A 16,435-nucleotide genomic window follows, 5' to 3' on the forward strand; every position below is an offset into this window, starting at 1 on the left:
GGGTGCGACGCAAGGTAAGGAACAGACGTACACCTGAATGGCAGCAGGCACTGCACCGCACCCACCTCTCACATTTGGCGTAGTCGGCAGGATCACGGACAGCGGACACGATGTGGACCACCGGCAAGAGGACCCCCCTACGGACAGCTCTGGAGTGGAACCATCCCCGGGCGTATGAGGACAAGAGTGACTGGATTACGGTGTCGGGAGAAGACATCATGAAGATGGTGCAGCGGTCGGTACAGCGCGGCAAAGAAGAGCGCCGGGAGAAAGGGCACAAGAAATCCGCTGTGACCCCCTGCAAGACGTGTCAGCAGCTGGGACATTATGCCAGTGAATGTCCCTGGCGTGAATTTAGGGCGACAGAAGAGGAAGAAATGTCCCAGTTGGAGATCACTCAGATGGCCCAGCAAGCGGTTCAAAGATGTGGTCAGAAGAACTCTGTGAAGAAGAGACTCTGGTGTACGCTCTGCGGAAACCTACGGGCATGAGCATAATAGCTGTCCACGTGATGAAGAGTGGCACCAGGAGGATGAAGAATTCCGGTGTGAAGGATGTGGAGATCCAGAGCATGAGCTTCAAGATTGTCCGTGGGACGAAGACCGGATGATCTTGGATGGCCGAGCCCAGAAGTGGATAGAAGAAGCCAGGGAAGTGGAGCAGAAGAGCCTGCTGGAAGTACGTTCGCAGGTGCCCATTGTTCCTGAGCAGGAGCCGAAGGGTAGAGATCCCTTTGTGAAGAAGGTGGCAACAGCACCCCGTGCTGGAAGCGTCAGCGGCAGGGACACTTGGCCCATGAGTGTCCCTGGGAAGATGCAGTGGCACTGTTATGCCCCGAAGAGGTCCCAGTGAAGAAGAATCCTTGCCCTCAGAGGACGGATGTGGATGACTGGGAGGTGAAGATACCGCGCTACAAGGAAGAGCGCGAAGACCCAGTGGCAAAGAAGTCCAGGATCTCCACGTGCTGGAAGAGTTCGCGACCTGGATACCCGGAGATGTCAGCGGAAGAGATGGAGTACGCTGAAGAAGGAAATTGTCGCCTGCTGCAGGAGTCTGTGGAGAAGAGTCCAGATTCATGGAAAATGTCGGCGGAGACCCGGGAAGAAGAGGATGCCCCGGAGGAATCGACTATTGGGTGGTGGTTAGTGCCACACCCTGACTGCAGTGAAGATGCCCCAGACCAGTTGGAAGAAGAGTGGGTGGCTGCGGCACCCTTAGAAGAAAATTCCCCATGGTGGCCCATCGTGAGTGGCACTTCCGAGTTGCCACTCCCACAGAGGATCCGCAGACTAAAGTCAGGAGGTACGAAGATGGAGAGCCCGGAGCCAGTGGAGAAGGAATGTGGGGTCATAGTCGGTCCCGGCTGGGCCCTCGAACAGATCCTCGCTGGAGGGACCATAGAATACCCTGACCGGCGGACGATGGAGATGGAAGAAGACTTTGTAGGGACTACAAAGGAAAAAGGGGGGGGAAATGTGGAAGGCTGTGCTGGGATCAAGTGTTTGATCCCAGCATCAGCAGAGTTGCAGGGGCAGGCAGAGGGGATGTGTCCTCTGCGGGACACATCTGTTGCCGGCGCTGGGACAGTAATGTCCCTAGCATCGGTGCAGACACCGCGGGCACCTGGTGAAGGGACCGCATGGTCCCTTTCATCAGTGCCGGCGGTACTGTGGCACCGGGAGAAGCTTGGCTCCGGGCGCAGGCTCAGCAGAGATTGGTGCCCGGCAGCCAAGAAGCGGCGGGTAGCCGGCGCTGGGACAGAGCACCTACTTCGCGCTGGGACAGAGCACCTACTCCTAGCGCCGGTCAAGCATTGGTCGCGGCGTTCCATGCGGCGGGTGTTTGGCTCTGGCCGCGAGCCAAACCTGGCTCGCGGGCCAGCAGCCAATCAGAGGCGGATGCAACGAGCTAGTTAGTTCGGCGGCGGAGAGGGAGGAGAGAAGACCTCCCGAAGAGCGGAAGATCGGCGTGTCAACAGGGGCGGCGGCCGCGGAAGAGGCCAGAAGACGCCGCTGTCAAGAGAGAAGACAGGCGGTGCCGGATGGAAGAAGAAAGGAAGAGGCGGCGCCGCTGGCCAGGATGGGCCAGCGGCCGAAGAATGCGGCTGAGGACCGGAGAGGACTGCGGGGGAGGGAAGTGAAAGAGCGTCACGAAGATCCCCCCGCAGCTTCTTCCAACGTAGCAGGTAGGCCCTCCGTGAGGCCCACCATATACCCCACTCCCTAGACCGCCAGGGTTGTCGGGCGCTAGGCCCGTGGAGCGTTGTCGGGCACTAGGCCCGTGGGTAATTAGTGGGGCACAAGGTCCGAGGCACAGTAGAGGGCATTAGGCCCCATAACAGGATTGGCCCTTAATCAGGTGTGAGTGGCCTGGCCGAGCCACCCAACATATAAGGTGGTCTGGGCATTAGGCCCAGACCGCTATATGAGCCCCACAGATAGGCAGGCAAATAGGCCTGAGCCACATAAAAAGTCAAGACCATCGGGACCATCGGGCTTGCGACGAGACCCTGCGGTAGGGTCTCGGTGACCGCAAGCCCTGGAGTGATTTTGGCTCTATCAGAGCCAAAATCACTCCCACTGACATCACTAGTGATGTCAGTGGGGCCGGACCGAGACGGTAGGCGTTCCCATGGGAATGCCTCCGTCTGGCAGCCACGCCCACCAAAGGGGGCATGCTGTCACTCACCATCGACAGCACGCCCCCTTTGGTGCGAGACCCCGAGCGACGGCTTCCCTGTCGCTCGCCGGGTCTCTCGCATGCGCACGATGGAGCTCCCTTCGTTGTGCGCATGCGCACTAGGGCACCATCGACCCGCTTGCGAGCGTACAGCGCTCGCGAGCGGGTCTGAATGAGACCCTGTGTCCATCTCTGTAACGGCATATGCACCAGCTGTATGGATAGAGAACAGTAGTATACAGTATGTGCCAGGATACAGAGCTGTGTGTATCTCACACTGCGTCCATCTCTGTAACGGCATATGTACCAGCTGTATGGACAGAGAACAGTAGTATACAGTATGTGCCAGCTTACAGAACTGGGTGTAACTCACACTGCGTCCATTTCTGTAACTTCATATGTACCAGCTGTATGGGTAGAGGACAGTACTATACAGTATGTGCCAGGTCGCAGAGCTGGGTGTATCTTGCACTGTGACCATCTCTGTAACGGCATATGTACCAGCTGTATGGATAGAGAACAGTAGTATACAGTATGTGCCAGCTTACAGAACTGGGTGTAACTCACACTGCGTCCATTTCTGTAACTTCATATGTACCAGCTGTATGGGTAGAGGACAGTACTATACAGTATGTGCCAGGTCGCAGAGCTGGGTGTATCTTGCACTGAAACCATCTCTGTAATGGCATATGTACCAGCTGTATGGATAGAGGCCCTGATTCAGAGCCGGACGTTCTGACAGAGCGCTCGCTCTGAATCAGGGCTGTCCTTCTTAATTTTTAGAGCGGCCTCCTGGCCGCTCGTATAGCTGTGGGTGACCACACACAGCTATAGCGAGCGGCCAGGAAGATGGTTGTGATGGTCAAGACCATCGCGACCATCAGGCTTGCGACAAGACCCTTGTGGTAGGGTCTTGTTGCCGCAAGCCCTGGAGTGCTTTAGGCACTATCAGAGCCGAAGGCACTCCCACTGACATCACTTGTGATGTCAATGGGGCCGGCCCCAGACGGTAAGCGTTCCCATGGGAACGCCTCCGTCTGGGCAGCCACGCCCCCGGCACACCCACCAAAGGGGGCGTGCTGTCACTCACCATCGACAGCACGCCCCCTTTGGTACGAGACCCGGAGCGACGGCTTGCCCGTTGCTATCCGGGTCTCACGCATGTGCACGACGGAGCCGGCTCCGTCGTGCGCATGCGCACTGGGCCAACATCACCCCGCTTGCGAGCGCTCGCGAGCGGGTCTGAATCAGGCCCAGAGAACAGTAGTATACAGTATGTGCCAGGTTACAGAGCTGGGCCTATCTCACACTGCGTCCATCTCTGTAACGGCATATGTACCAGCTGTATGGATAGAGAACATTAGTATACAGTATGTGCCAGGTCACAGAGCTGGGCCTATCTCACACTGCATCCATCTCTGTAACGGCATATGTACCAGCTGTATGTGCCAGGTCACAGAGCTGGGCGTATCTCGCACTGCGACCATCTCTGTAACGGCATATGTACCAGCTGTATGGATAGAGAACAGTACTATACAATATGTGCCAGGTTACAGAGCTGGGTGTATCTCACACTGCGTCCATCTCTGTAACGGCATATGTACCAGCTGTATGTGCCAGGTCACAGAGCTGGGCGTATCTCGCACTGCGACCATCTCTGTAACGGCATATGTACCAGCTGTATGGATAGAGAACAGTACTATACAGTATGTGCCAGGTTACAGAGCTGGGTGTATCTCACACTGCGTCCATCTCTGTAACGGCATATGCACCAGCTGTATGGACAGAGAACAGTAGTATACAGTATGTGCCAGGTTGCAGAGCTGGGTGTATCTCGCACTGCGACCATCTCTGTAACGGCATATGTACCAGCTGTATGGATAGAGAACAGTACTATACAGTATGTGCCAGGTTGCAGAGCTGGGCGTATCTCGCACTGTGTCCATCTCTGTAATGGCATATGTACCAGCTATATGGATAGAGAACAGTAGTATACAGTATGTACCAGGTTACAGAGCTGGGTATATCTCGCACTACGTCTATCTCTGTAACGGCATATGCACCAGCTGTATGGATAGAGAACAGTTGTATAGAGTATGTTCCAGGTTATAGAGCTGGGTGTATCTCGCACATCTCTGTAACGGCATATGCACCAGTTGTATGGATAGAAAACATAGGGCCTGAGGGCCTGATTCAGAACCGGACGCTCTGACCAGAGCGCTCGCTCTGAATCAGGGCAACCCTACCTAAAAATGGAGCGGCCTCCTGGCCGCTTGCATAGCTGTGGGTGGCCACCCACAGCTTATGCGAGCGGCCAAAAAGATGGTCGCGATGGTCAAGACCATTGCGACCATCGGGCTTGCGATGAGACCCTGCGGTAGGGTCTCGCTGCCGCAAGCCCAGGAGTGCTTTTGGCTCTATCAGAGCCAAAAGCACTCCCACTGACATCACTAGTGATGTCAGTGGGGCCGGACCCAGACGGAAGGCGTTCCCATGGGAACGCCTCCGTCTGGGCATCCACGCCCCGGCACGCCCACCAAAGGGGCCGTGCTGTCAGTCACCATCGACAGCACGTCCCCTTTGGTGCAAGACCCATAGCGACAGCTTGGCTGTCGCTATGCGGGTCTCGCGCATGCGCACCATCGACCCGCTTGCGAGTGTCCTGCGCTCGTGAGCGGGTCTGAATTAGGCCCTGATCCCCAACCGATCGCAATAGCGATTACGCATGCAGTCTCACTGCGATAGTTTGCTAATCTATTGCGATCGCTATGCTGTCCCAACAGAACATAAGGATGCCCACTTTACCTTACACACATATCTGTAATCCTTAGCAAAACTTCAAAACCATCGGTAACATCGAGTACCATCGCAGCCTCACGCACACTTGCACAAGCTCTGACCTTACTCAGGAATTGCTAACTTCATCACACGCTATGTGTACTCAACCTGCGTAAGGCATCGCAGTGGATACTTTATGCACGCCCGTGCAACGGCATTTGAACGAACTGGCATGCCTGTGTTCCACCGACCACCACCCCCAAACGGCACTTCCTGTCAATCACTCTGCGATGGGTCGCAGTCCCGATTGCAGTGGCCGGTTCGCGCACTGCGGTGCATACGCATGGTCAGAATGCAACAATCGGCCGATTGCATGCGTAATCACCATTGCGATCGGTAGTGAATGAGGCCCATAGTATACAGTATGTGCCAGGTTGAAGCCAGGAGAAAACACTAGTACAGTATACAGTATTTGGCTTATTTACTGCTGGGCCATCCACTAAGGGGCCACATTGGGAGGACCTATAACCTTTATAAGGGCTGAACATGGGGAGACTGTGATAAAGATGATACTATGGGGCCTATTCATCAACACTAAAATAACGTTTTTAAGGACATTTTCCTTAAATAACGTTATTTTGGTATTCATGAACAGACTTAGCACAGGAGATATCACAGATATCTCCTTGCTAGTTCCCCTGCGTTAATTTCCACACTCCCCATACATTAGTACATTAGTATGGGGATGTTGAAATTGTGGTATTCATCAAATTCTGAAAATTATGAATTTTCTGAATTTGATGCAGTTACTATTCGCCACTGTGAGGTCGGGGGGGGGACACAAACTTAACGCATCTGTAGGCAGTGCTGCACATGCGCTGGTTTTACAGATGTAACAGCGCATGCGCAGCACTGTTTCCAGATGCGATAAGGTAGTGTATGCAGGGAAAAGTATCTATTTCCCGAAAAGCTGTCATCGCAAAAATGACAGCTTTTCGGAATAGATACTTATGGAGAGGTGGAATGATGAATTCCACCTATAATTAGGTAGAACTCCATGCGAGTTCTAAACCTAATTATCTCTAGAGAATTTTTAGGTTTAATGAATAGGCCCCTATGTCCTGCTAGTATGATAGGGTTCAATGGTAAATTTGAAACGGCCGTATTTGAAAGGTTTATTTTTTTTCTTTATATACTATACTATGGTGCTCCTATAATGGTAGGCCACTCCTCTCTGATGGCCACACCCCTATCAGTAACTGGCCACGCCCCTTAGCGGGCCTCTGTGATTGCATTTCCTTGGTGGGCCCTTCATTCCCCAGCCTGACAATGTAAACAGTAATATACTTAAGGAACATGCTGACTCATAGTTAAAAAAATGAATGGCAGGTTTGTAGAGCATTTATCAGTAAAACGTAATAGGGTAGTTATATGTTATTCCAAAATGGCCAAGAAAATGGCATCTGGGAAAAGAAACAAAATAACTTTCTTTTTGCAATAAGTAGTTATAGAAAAACAAAGCAAGATAAACATTACTTATAAATCAGGAATCTCCCCTTAAAATTTTTGGCAACAGTAAAGTAATTGCAATAAAATACATTCAAGTTACACTAAAGTTAGTGTCAAATTTGTTTTGAAGTCACTGATATGGTTGTATACAAGATAAAACTAGTTCACTATGATGAGTGTTATATCGTAGTACATGTTTATTGCAATAAAGATACTTACCAGTAGATGGCGCCCATGCAGCTTGATTTGGAATACAATATACACCCTCAGTTCTAAAATGAGCAATATAACAGTGAGTTTTTTGTCAAAGAAAACTGTTATAACTATGGCTATGCAATTATCTTTAATGCATATGCTCCAAAAATAAATACTTTATTACCAATTACCAAAGAACATGGTTATCAAAAAAACGTTTTTAGTCATAAACCCTCTCATTGACAGTACATAAATGTCAGCCTTACACAATTTACGTATACATATTTTTCCATAGAAACATTTAATACATCTTTGCCTGCTATCCCAGAACTTCAGAAAAATATATTTTTTGGTGTGTTCTCTTGGGATTCCGTCCCCTCCCATCTGGACCGCTCTTCCCTGTAATCTCCAGGAAAACAGCATGCAAAAGTAGTCCAATATTGTTAAATGTGTCCTCCTGCTAACGAGTAAATAATTAGCCATTTTTTCCCTGGCAAATGGCGAAAAATGTACTCTCTGCATGTATGTATTTGGACTGTGAGGGGAAGCCAGAGCACCAGAAGGTAACCAGTGGTGAAGCCAGTTTTAATAGTATTATATAAAGATATAAGATATAAAAATAGTCACCGCAACGCTATGGCGTGGAGGGGAGGATTCGCTCCAGGCTCCTTCGACCACTGCAGGGGCAGAATGCCTCTCACACAGATCAGCAGTTGCAGGTCAGTGGCTACACTATAAATAAAGGCAGATAATAATACGCTACCTACGCATGGGCGAACTTAAATCATAACCTGTGGCCACCCCCACACAGCCACCAGCCAATTAGTGTTGTCTGCTCTTCCACCTGGACCAATCAAATGCAAGAGCTGCAGAGAAAAGACCCTTTGGTGTTCACTCTTAAGAAAACAAAACTAAACAAAAAAACACATTACTGGGTTTCTTTTTTGTACTAAATCAAAAGACGCTTCACCTATATGTTGGTTTCTCTGCAACGGGGAACCTCTGAAGAAGTTGATCCTCCCCGTGCTGACAGTGACTTTGCTATGAATATAGGAGTAGGAGATCATTTGGTCCGGAAGATGTGTGCGCGTAGGAATATAACCAATGCCATACTCATACAACAGTGGTGTAACCAGAGAATACTTGGGGCTCTATTTATTAACATTATTTTGACTAAAATAAAGTGAAAAAGGGTGTTTTCACACCCTTTTCACATTATTTTAGTATCACCTATAGTTATTACAGGGCAATTGGAATAGCATTCGTAAAATTCTACTCCAAGCCCTAAAAAGTATCACTTATTTTTAGTAAGCAGATCGCATTTCCCATAACTGTAATGGGAAATGTGATCCGACCAAAGTTACTAAAAATAAATGTGAAAAAAATACCGGAGAAAGCCCTGTGATAATAACACCACCTGGAGGTGGCGTTATCCAGGGTCTCCCCCGGTTACCGGCCTCCTGCCCTGCTCTAACGGGGAGAGCAGAGCCGGGAGTCGGTCCCAGTAATCAGCTGTGTGGTCTAAACAGACCGCAAGCTGATTACTGTAAAAAAAAGAAAAAAAAACAATAGTAAAAAAAAAATTACTTACCTGACTCTAGGGACCGGTGATCGGGCCTCCGGTGATGACTCCCCACCGGTCAGCTGGTCTCCCATTATGCACTGCTGCCCGGTCATCAGGTGATCGGGCCCTAGTGCAGTATGGGAGATCACCTGACCGGAGGCATGGAGGACATCACTGGAGGCCCGGATCATGCAGGTAAGTGTAAGTAGAGAGAGGAGAGGGGGGTCGTGGGGAGGGGGGGTTGCAGGGGGTCCGCGATCGCGGGGGCGGGGCTTAGTGCTGGGGGGGTGGGGCTTAGCGCCGGGGGGGGTAGCAGCGGCGACCGGTCAGCGCATGCGCGGGCCCTTAATCACGGTATTTTTTGCGAAAATACCGTGATAAGGCTCAGAAGGGGATTCGCAGGGACAGAGCTTTATCGCAAGCTCTGTCCGTGCAAGGGATTTGTAGTAAATCCCTGTGATATTGCCTGAATTCGCAATGCAAATTCAGTCGTTAATATCACACTACAATCTGCATTCAATATGCGGATTGTAGTAAATAGAGCCCATAGTAACAGAAGTTTGGGGCAGGCCACATTTTGAACTTCCCTGTTCAAACTATTTTGTATTATTAATTTGCTATACCATTTGTCACTGTAATATGGTTCTGTTCCCAGTGGTGTCACAAGGGGGGTGCGGTCCGCACATAGGCGGGTCCGGGTAACAGAAGGCGTGGCCTAATCGCAGGAGGCATGGCCACGCCCCCTTCCCGAAAAAGAAAAAAAAATTGCACGCTGGGGTGGGGGGCGCTCTGAGCCCCCTCAGTCCAGTTCAAAGCCAGGGGGGGCGCGATCAGGGTGATCGCTCCCCCCCACAGGCATAGGAGACTGCAGTGGCTGCAGCTCGGCAGCCATGAGCAGTCTCCCACTGCAGTTCAGCACATGCTGTGTGCTGGGCTGCTGTGAGGGAGGGGGGGGCGGCACCGGACCCCTCAGGAAGCCCGAGCCCGGATAATCTGTACCCGCCCCCCCCCTTTCTTGGCACCCCTGTCTGCACCTAGGTGTCACCCATCGAAGGACGACACCAAGGAGCAGACTCCCCCTCACTGACAGGAGCTGGGTGCTGCACTGTAACATTAAGTGTAGCACTCGGCTCCTGACACTGAGGGAGCCGGCTGGCACTCCACACAGGGACCTCCTGCATCCCCCCCAAGTAATAGGCATGGGGGTCACACCCTTCCCACATGGCCATGCCCCCTTTTCGGCGGCGTGCGGCGGTGCAGCACACACAGTGTCTCCCTCCCCTCACTGGGTAACACCGCGGGGAGGGACGCCACTGTCTGTAACCACACAACCAACACAAAGATGGCGAGGACATACAAACTGCACACAGATATGGCTCTGGCCAGAATCAAACTCATGTCCTCAGTACTGTGAACCAGCAACACTAACCACTGTGCCTCCCTGCTGAAAACAAATGAAAAATGGCCAATTTGCTTCTTTTTCCCACCAATGATGTCTTTTTCAGCATGTGCCCCAATTTTTCTTATGCATCTATAGCCATGCCAACTGAGATGGATTTTGCGCTTACATCCATCTGCTGTTAAGGGTCCTGTGGCCTAATGCCCTGATTCAGAGCCGCTCGTAAGCGGCTGCTCGTTCGTTCTGACCGATGTTCGCACATCTGCGCATGCGTACGGATTTTAGTACGCATGCGCGAACCAGTCAGTGCGGCCGAAAATCGTTTGTTCGCTATATAGCGAATGCCTGCTATTTTGAGTGACAGAAGGAGGCGTATGTGGGTGGTAACAGGGGAAGGTGCTTGAAAACGGGGGTGTGGAATTCAAACGCAGGCGTGCTTAAAGGTCAAAACGGGCGTTTTAAGGGAGTGCATAATCAATACAGCAGCGTCATTGACCACATCACTTGGTTTTTTTTTACTCAGAACTGCTCGCAAAATAGCAGTTGAATAAACCAGCCACAAGAATAGCGAGCAGTTCATACGCTGTTCGATGTACTCGATTAATCTAATAAATAGCGGACATGACGTATGGTGCGAGCGGCAAGGGGGCGTATTTTTCAAATTTACAACCGCAAGTTTTGCTCGCTCGTTCAGACTTAGAGGCGTGAACAGACCGCAATTAGCGAACGGTTCATTTGAATAGCCACCCCTTGTTTTAGAACGAACGACCGCAAATAGCGAGCGGCTCTGAATGAGGGCCTAAGTACAGTAAGGGTGTGTTCACTCAAAATACGTCCCATGTTGACCACAAGAGTGGAGCATACAGTATGCACCTGTTTGGAGGTGGGTCCACCGCTGGTGCAAAATGCAAACTCTCCATGATAACGATCTATGGATGCTTCTGATTGGCTATAGTAACATGGCTGCTGCCATCCAGTCGTATTATTACTGAGATATTTGCCATCAGACTGCAGCAATAAAGCATACAGTATTTCTATTGATCTTTTAAAGGAGAAGGCAACGGATGTGTGTATTGATTTTAACTTATTCAATACTTTATTTTGAGATTGCTTCTTGTTCTAAATTCCAATTACATGGTAAATGTATTTATCTTTGTAAGTTATTAATAGATCTGTCCAGACAGTATATTGTTTATGACTTGTTTACTGTCATTTTATCATGTACTACCACCACATCTCCTGCCATAAACCAGGCACTTATACTACAGTCTGCAGCAATGCAATAGGACTGCAGTGCGCCCCGTTACCCCCTCCCCCTGAGCACATAAAGTCATGACATCGCACAGAGGGGGCGGGGCTGACAGCGGCAGGAAGTGCAGCACTGTCCGAAGTGTAATGAGGATTCTCCGAGCAGCACTGCAGTAGCGATACTGGCTGCAGGGTGCTGATCCAGGCACCCTGCTAGCCAGAAGCAAGGACCGTGGGGCCATGATGGTGCCGCGCCCAGAGCCCTCTGACGTGCTGTCTAGCCACTTGCACACCCCTAGTTATGGCCCTGACTGCCTGGACCGCTGGGCTATCCAGTGGCTAGAGAGGGGTGGTGCCAATATGGGGGAGTGGCCACGGCCACTTGGAGAAAGACTCATGAAGAAGATAATTCTACGTAAACCAAAGGGGAAAGGGGTTTCCTCTGCTACAATGGCTGGCCCACCAAGGGAAAATCTGCTATGTGCAACTGACCGCAATGGTTGAAAGTGTGACAGTATAGAACCATATCAGTACTAATAATGTATAACTGGGATGAGCATCACCTAAGTAGGGTTTCTTGTGTAAAATTCAGTCAAATTTACTAACAGGACTTGACAATAGATTGGATGGATGCATCTCTCAGATGCAATGTGCAGCTATAATTAGTAGATGACATAATGGGGGGGGGATTGATGCATTGAACTCATTATTTATGTAGTCAGGACTATTCTATTGCCTCTTGTAAAGATATACTGGCAACTGGCATCCTGGCAGCTGTGTTACTCCATCCTGTGAATTGACAGCATTAGGATTTATGGAAAGGTGAATATGATGGTCCTGTGTCTTTAAACCTTCTATCGGATGAGGTGTGTCATGTGTGCAAACCACTTAACCAAATAAAATAAAATAACGACACAGACGTGGATTTGGCAGATAACTTGATGGCGATTTATTGGAGTAATAATAATGTATTATTTATTTATTATTTATTTAAGGATGTATGGTGGCAAAGAAAGGATGGACAGAAATCAGCCAAATCTGCAATGCCCACACACAAACAACAAAAGGCATAGCAGGCGTAGATCGCCCAGAGTGCATACACATAACCATGTAACTCAATATCATCAACAAAAGGTAACGCTAACCCTCTATCTTGACTACCCACCCGTTAGGTTGGTACAGCCAACTACCAGTCAACGAAGGGAACGCCCTTAACTCATAATTGCACCCAGACTGGTGACCTGGCGTTCTTTCCCGCCACACTAAAAACAAATCCACAACAAAATTCCTTAAATTTAAAGGGGAGGTAGGGAGGGTAATCTGGAAACAAAGAGGTTTTGGCCCACACTTCTAGCCCCTTATATAATGTCCCTATTAAAAACCCGCCCCTGCTTGTCATAGGCTAACTCCAACTAGTAATTTGCATACATGCTGGCCCCCATCCTAGAGGTTTAAAACACCTCTTTTCTTATGTAATCTTTTGGTTTCTCTTGTTGTAAATGTACATTTTAGCACAAGTATACCCTGGTGTCACACTGTTGTTTTAACACTGCTACAAAAGCCACTGGCACTCATAGCGCGGAAATCACTCGCACCAATGGATTGAAGCGAATGAATAACGCTCATCCCGTCACACATGAGCAATTGCGCTCAGGAAAAGTTGCATGCGGCAACTTCAAAGCTTAATCTTTCCAATGTGATAGGGAGTAAAAAGCGTATAATCTGAAAAATGGGCCTATGGTTAATGCATTTCAGTTTGGGGGGAATCTGATAAAAAGTGCAAATTCCAAGAAAGTGTAAAACTGGGGGTTTGACTGACGTGGAGACAGGTAGGCAGATGTTCTGATGGGATAGACACTTTTTAATGGGATACAACTGGTCAAAACTGAGGCAGAAGAGGACAGCTTGACAGAAAGCTGAGTAGCAACGCTCAATGCCAGGCGGCAGCTGAAAAGCCGAATAAATTACTGGGTTGCCCAAAGATGGATAAGGATGCAAAGATAATATTACCAGGGTATAATTCATAGTTATGCCACATCTTGAACAAGACGTGGTGATGGCAAGTTCAATAACAGAAAGGGCTGGGAGACTGGTGCCTGTGTAGATATAGGAGTCTATGTACCAAGCCTTTGAGAGTGATTAAGTGGAGAGAGATAAAGTACCAACCAATCAGCTCCTATCTTTCACTTTACAGGTTGTGTTTGAAAAATTACAGGTAGGAGCTGTTAAGTTGGTACTTTATCTGCATCCACTTTATCTCTCTCCAAGGCTTAGTACATAGACCCCTTAGTTAGCAGAGGACTTTATGGGGTATTTGCTTTAGAGAATTCCTCCCCAATATATTAAATTGGCAACTGTCACACAGAGGGTTTTGTTACACATTCCTGTGGATTAACATAGTTTGAATTGATGAAAGGTTACACATTTACGAATTGATCTATGTAACTGTAATAAGTAAATATTTTTTTTCCCCATGCATTAAAGGGTGGTGCCACACTGGCGATTTGTACGCCTAGAAAACCATCAGCATCCAGAGCGCTTTAATCGCAGAAGCGATTATACTCAGAAAACGTTGAATGCAGCATTTTTAAAGCTTAATTGCTCCCGTGCGACAGCAAAAGATCATTACTCATTCACTTCAATGTGTCAGCACGAGATATGAGAGAGTTATGAATGCTACAGTAGCTGTAATAGCGATGATGTCCAAAGCGCCTGTATGACTGACACTAGCCTTTATCATTGCTATAGGCATGATTATAATGGTATTGATACATTCACTGCTACATACATACATGACTTTCAAACAATCAAATGCATCTATTTTAATCTGATAAACTCTGACTCTCTTCAAGTTATGTACATCTGGCTAAATATCCCTATCCAGCAGTTAGTTGGACAAATATAGTAATTATACATCTGATAACCTATATGTAGCCAAAAGAGTCTTGTATCCTAGACATTTTCCGTATTTTTTTATCTACTAACTTCGGACAATTCAGGAAGCACCGCCAGCTCCCAGGAGTATCACTTTACCCCAAGATGCTGCTCTGAGCTAAAGAAGATTAAGCAAAGGATTATCCAGGCTTCTGTCACAAAGGGCAGTTTGAGACTTTAATCCATCCTCTCATTACTGCATACACATGCCTATAGCACAGGCAACTGCAGCCAATCCAGTGCCAGAGGGCACTATACTGAAAGGCAACAGGCTAATGAGTGACAATTCAGAGCTGCAAATAGCAAGTGCTGGAAATGAGACCTCAAGATTCTCCAAACAAGTGACACACATTGTATGGTCACTTACAGGGCATTTACAGATGTCCACTGGGAAATGTGATGTAACCCACTGGGAAATCTGATGTAACAACATCTGATTAATGGAAGAGTCAGTGAGAGTTAGTTGGAGCTCAAAGGAGATGTGGACGTTAGATTGTTGGTGTGCTTGCGGCGGATTAGGAAAGGCCTAGAGGAATTCCGGAAAGATAGAAATACGGACAGACACTGTCAAAATGTTTTGGAACACGAGAGGAGATGTATTCAACTTTCTAAAGAGGACAAGTGAAGTTACCCATAGCAACCCATCAGCTTCAAGCTATCATTTAGCACATTCTATAAAATGATAGGTAAAAGCTGATTGCTTGCTACGGGCAATTTCTCCACCTGCCTTCAAGGTTTGATACATCCAGTAGCAGAATAGGGGTCAGTGACACCCAGTGCACACCCAGTGTGGCCCTCTGTCCCCATACACTAGTATTGGGACAGAAATGCATCAAACTCCGAATATACAATATTTTCAGAGCTTGACTGGGGGAGAATTCGCCATCTTCAGATGGCGTTTACTCCCGCACTCGGCGCTCACCCTGCTCCTTCCTGGGTTGCGAAGAAGGATCCTTTAGGATCAATCCGCCCCTGTCCGGTGCCATCCGCTGGACGCCAGGGCTTTCTGCACTTGCGTGATCTCTAGTTCACGCAGGTGCACTAGCAATGCCAAGTCAACTCGGCAGTGCCAAGTTTCACTGCTCCGATAATTGACATAATGAATAGACCCCTCAATCACAGTGCAGCGCCCGGCTCCCGGTCACTGAGGAGGAGCTGGCATTTTGATGCCACCCCCCTAGTAACTCCACTGGATACATATGCTGAAGATTAAAACAGATAAATGGAACTGGGGTAAGAATGGCACAAAAAATAAAAACATTTGCCCGGAGCTGATATCATAGTCTACTTTGCAGTGGAGATCACTTATGAAGGGCATTGCAAAACATCTTGGTCTTTAGGCTGCTACACCTAGAGGGACTGCACAGCATGCACTAAGTAGAATACAAATTTTCTACCCTCAGGAGATGTCTACGCAGGCATGTGGTGCTCCTGGATGCACAAAGATCTGCCCCCCATCCATACAACATGGACTATCCCTAAGGTGCACCCACCTGTGTGCCTCCTCAATAATTAGTAACAACCTCACTCTGCCAACCTACTCCCCTTGGTCTCTGCAAATATCAACCCCTCCACAGATTCTGCCATCTTGCCAGGTGAACTTATATACTTTGGCATCATTGCTTTATATCGCTATGTAATATGTTGGTGCTTTATAAATAATTTCTGCTAACAAATTACAGGTGCATGGCCGGATCAAAACCGATTTTGTGCTTCATCGATGACTGCATGAATCCATGCTGCGAGGCATCTGCTTAGTGAGTAGGCAAAGACAGCTCAAACTTCCATAAACTCCCTATCGGCAGATAGTGCATGCAACCATAAAGTTATTTAATCAAAAAACGTAACTATAATAAAGAGACAGACCAAGTATATATGCGATCAAAAATGTATGGTCAGCTTTATTTATTTTACAATCAGAGTATGGTGGCATAAGAAAGAACGGCCAGTAACCTGACGCCCCACTTGACTTACGCAAGGATGTAAAACACTCACTGAACAGGCCACTATCCCAATTCAAGTGTAATAGTGATATAAAACTTGCAAGGGCCGATATCCCTCTCTGGAAAGTGAGACGGTATCCAGCCCCATCCCAATGCACTATTTTAGCCCTCTCCGACGAGAGGTGC

At 48.6% G+C, this 16,435-nt stretch overlaps 1 long non-coding RNA gene across 1 annotated transcript in view; it reads right to left on the minus strand.

Annotated features, from left to right (window-relative positions):
* The window catches only part of LOC148518836 (uncharacterized), a 58,603-nt gene that overhangs the window by 19,080 nt on the left and 23,088 nt on the right, over positions 1–16,435 (minus strand). Inside the window, exon 2 of the long non-coding RNA XR_015878967.1 lies at positions 7,186–7,238. This is a non-coding gene — a long non-coding RNA (uncharacterized LOC148518836). The remainder of the gene's footprint in view (positions 1–7,185; positions 7,239–16,435) is intronic.

The sequence above is a fragment of the Taudactylus pleione genome, unplaced genomic scaffold (assembly GCF_031769625.1).
Source record: "Taudactylus pleione unplaced genomic scaffold, aTauple2 ptg000198l, whole genome shotgun sequence".
Taxonomy (NCBI): domain Eukaryota; kingdom Metazoa; phylum Chordata; class Amphibia; order Anura; family Myobatrachidae; genus Taudactylus; species Taudactylus pleione.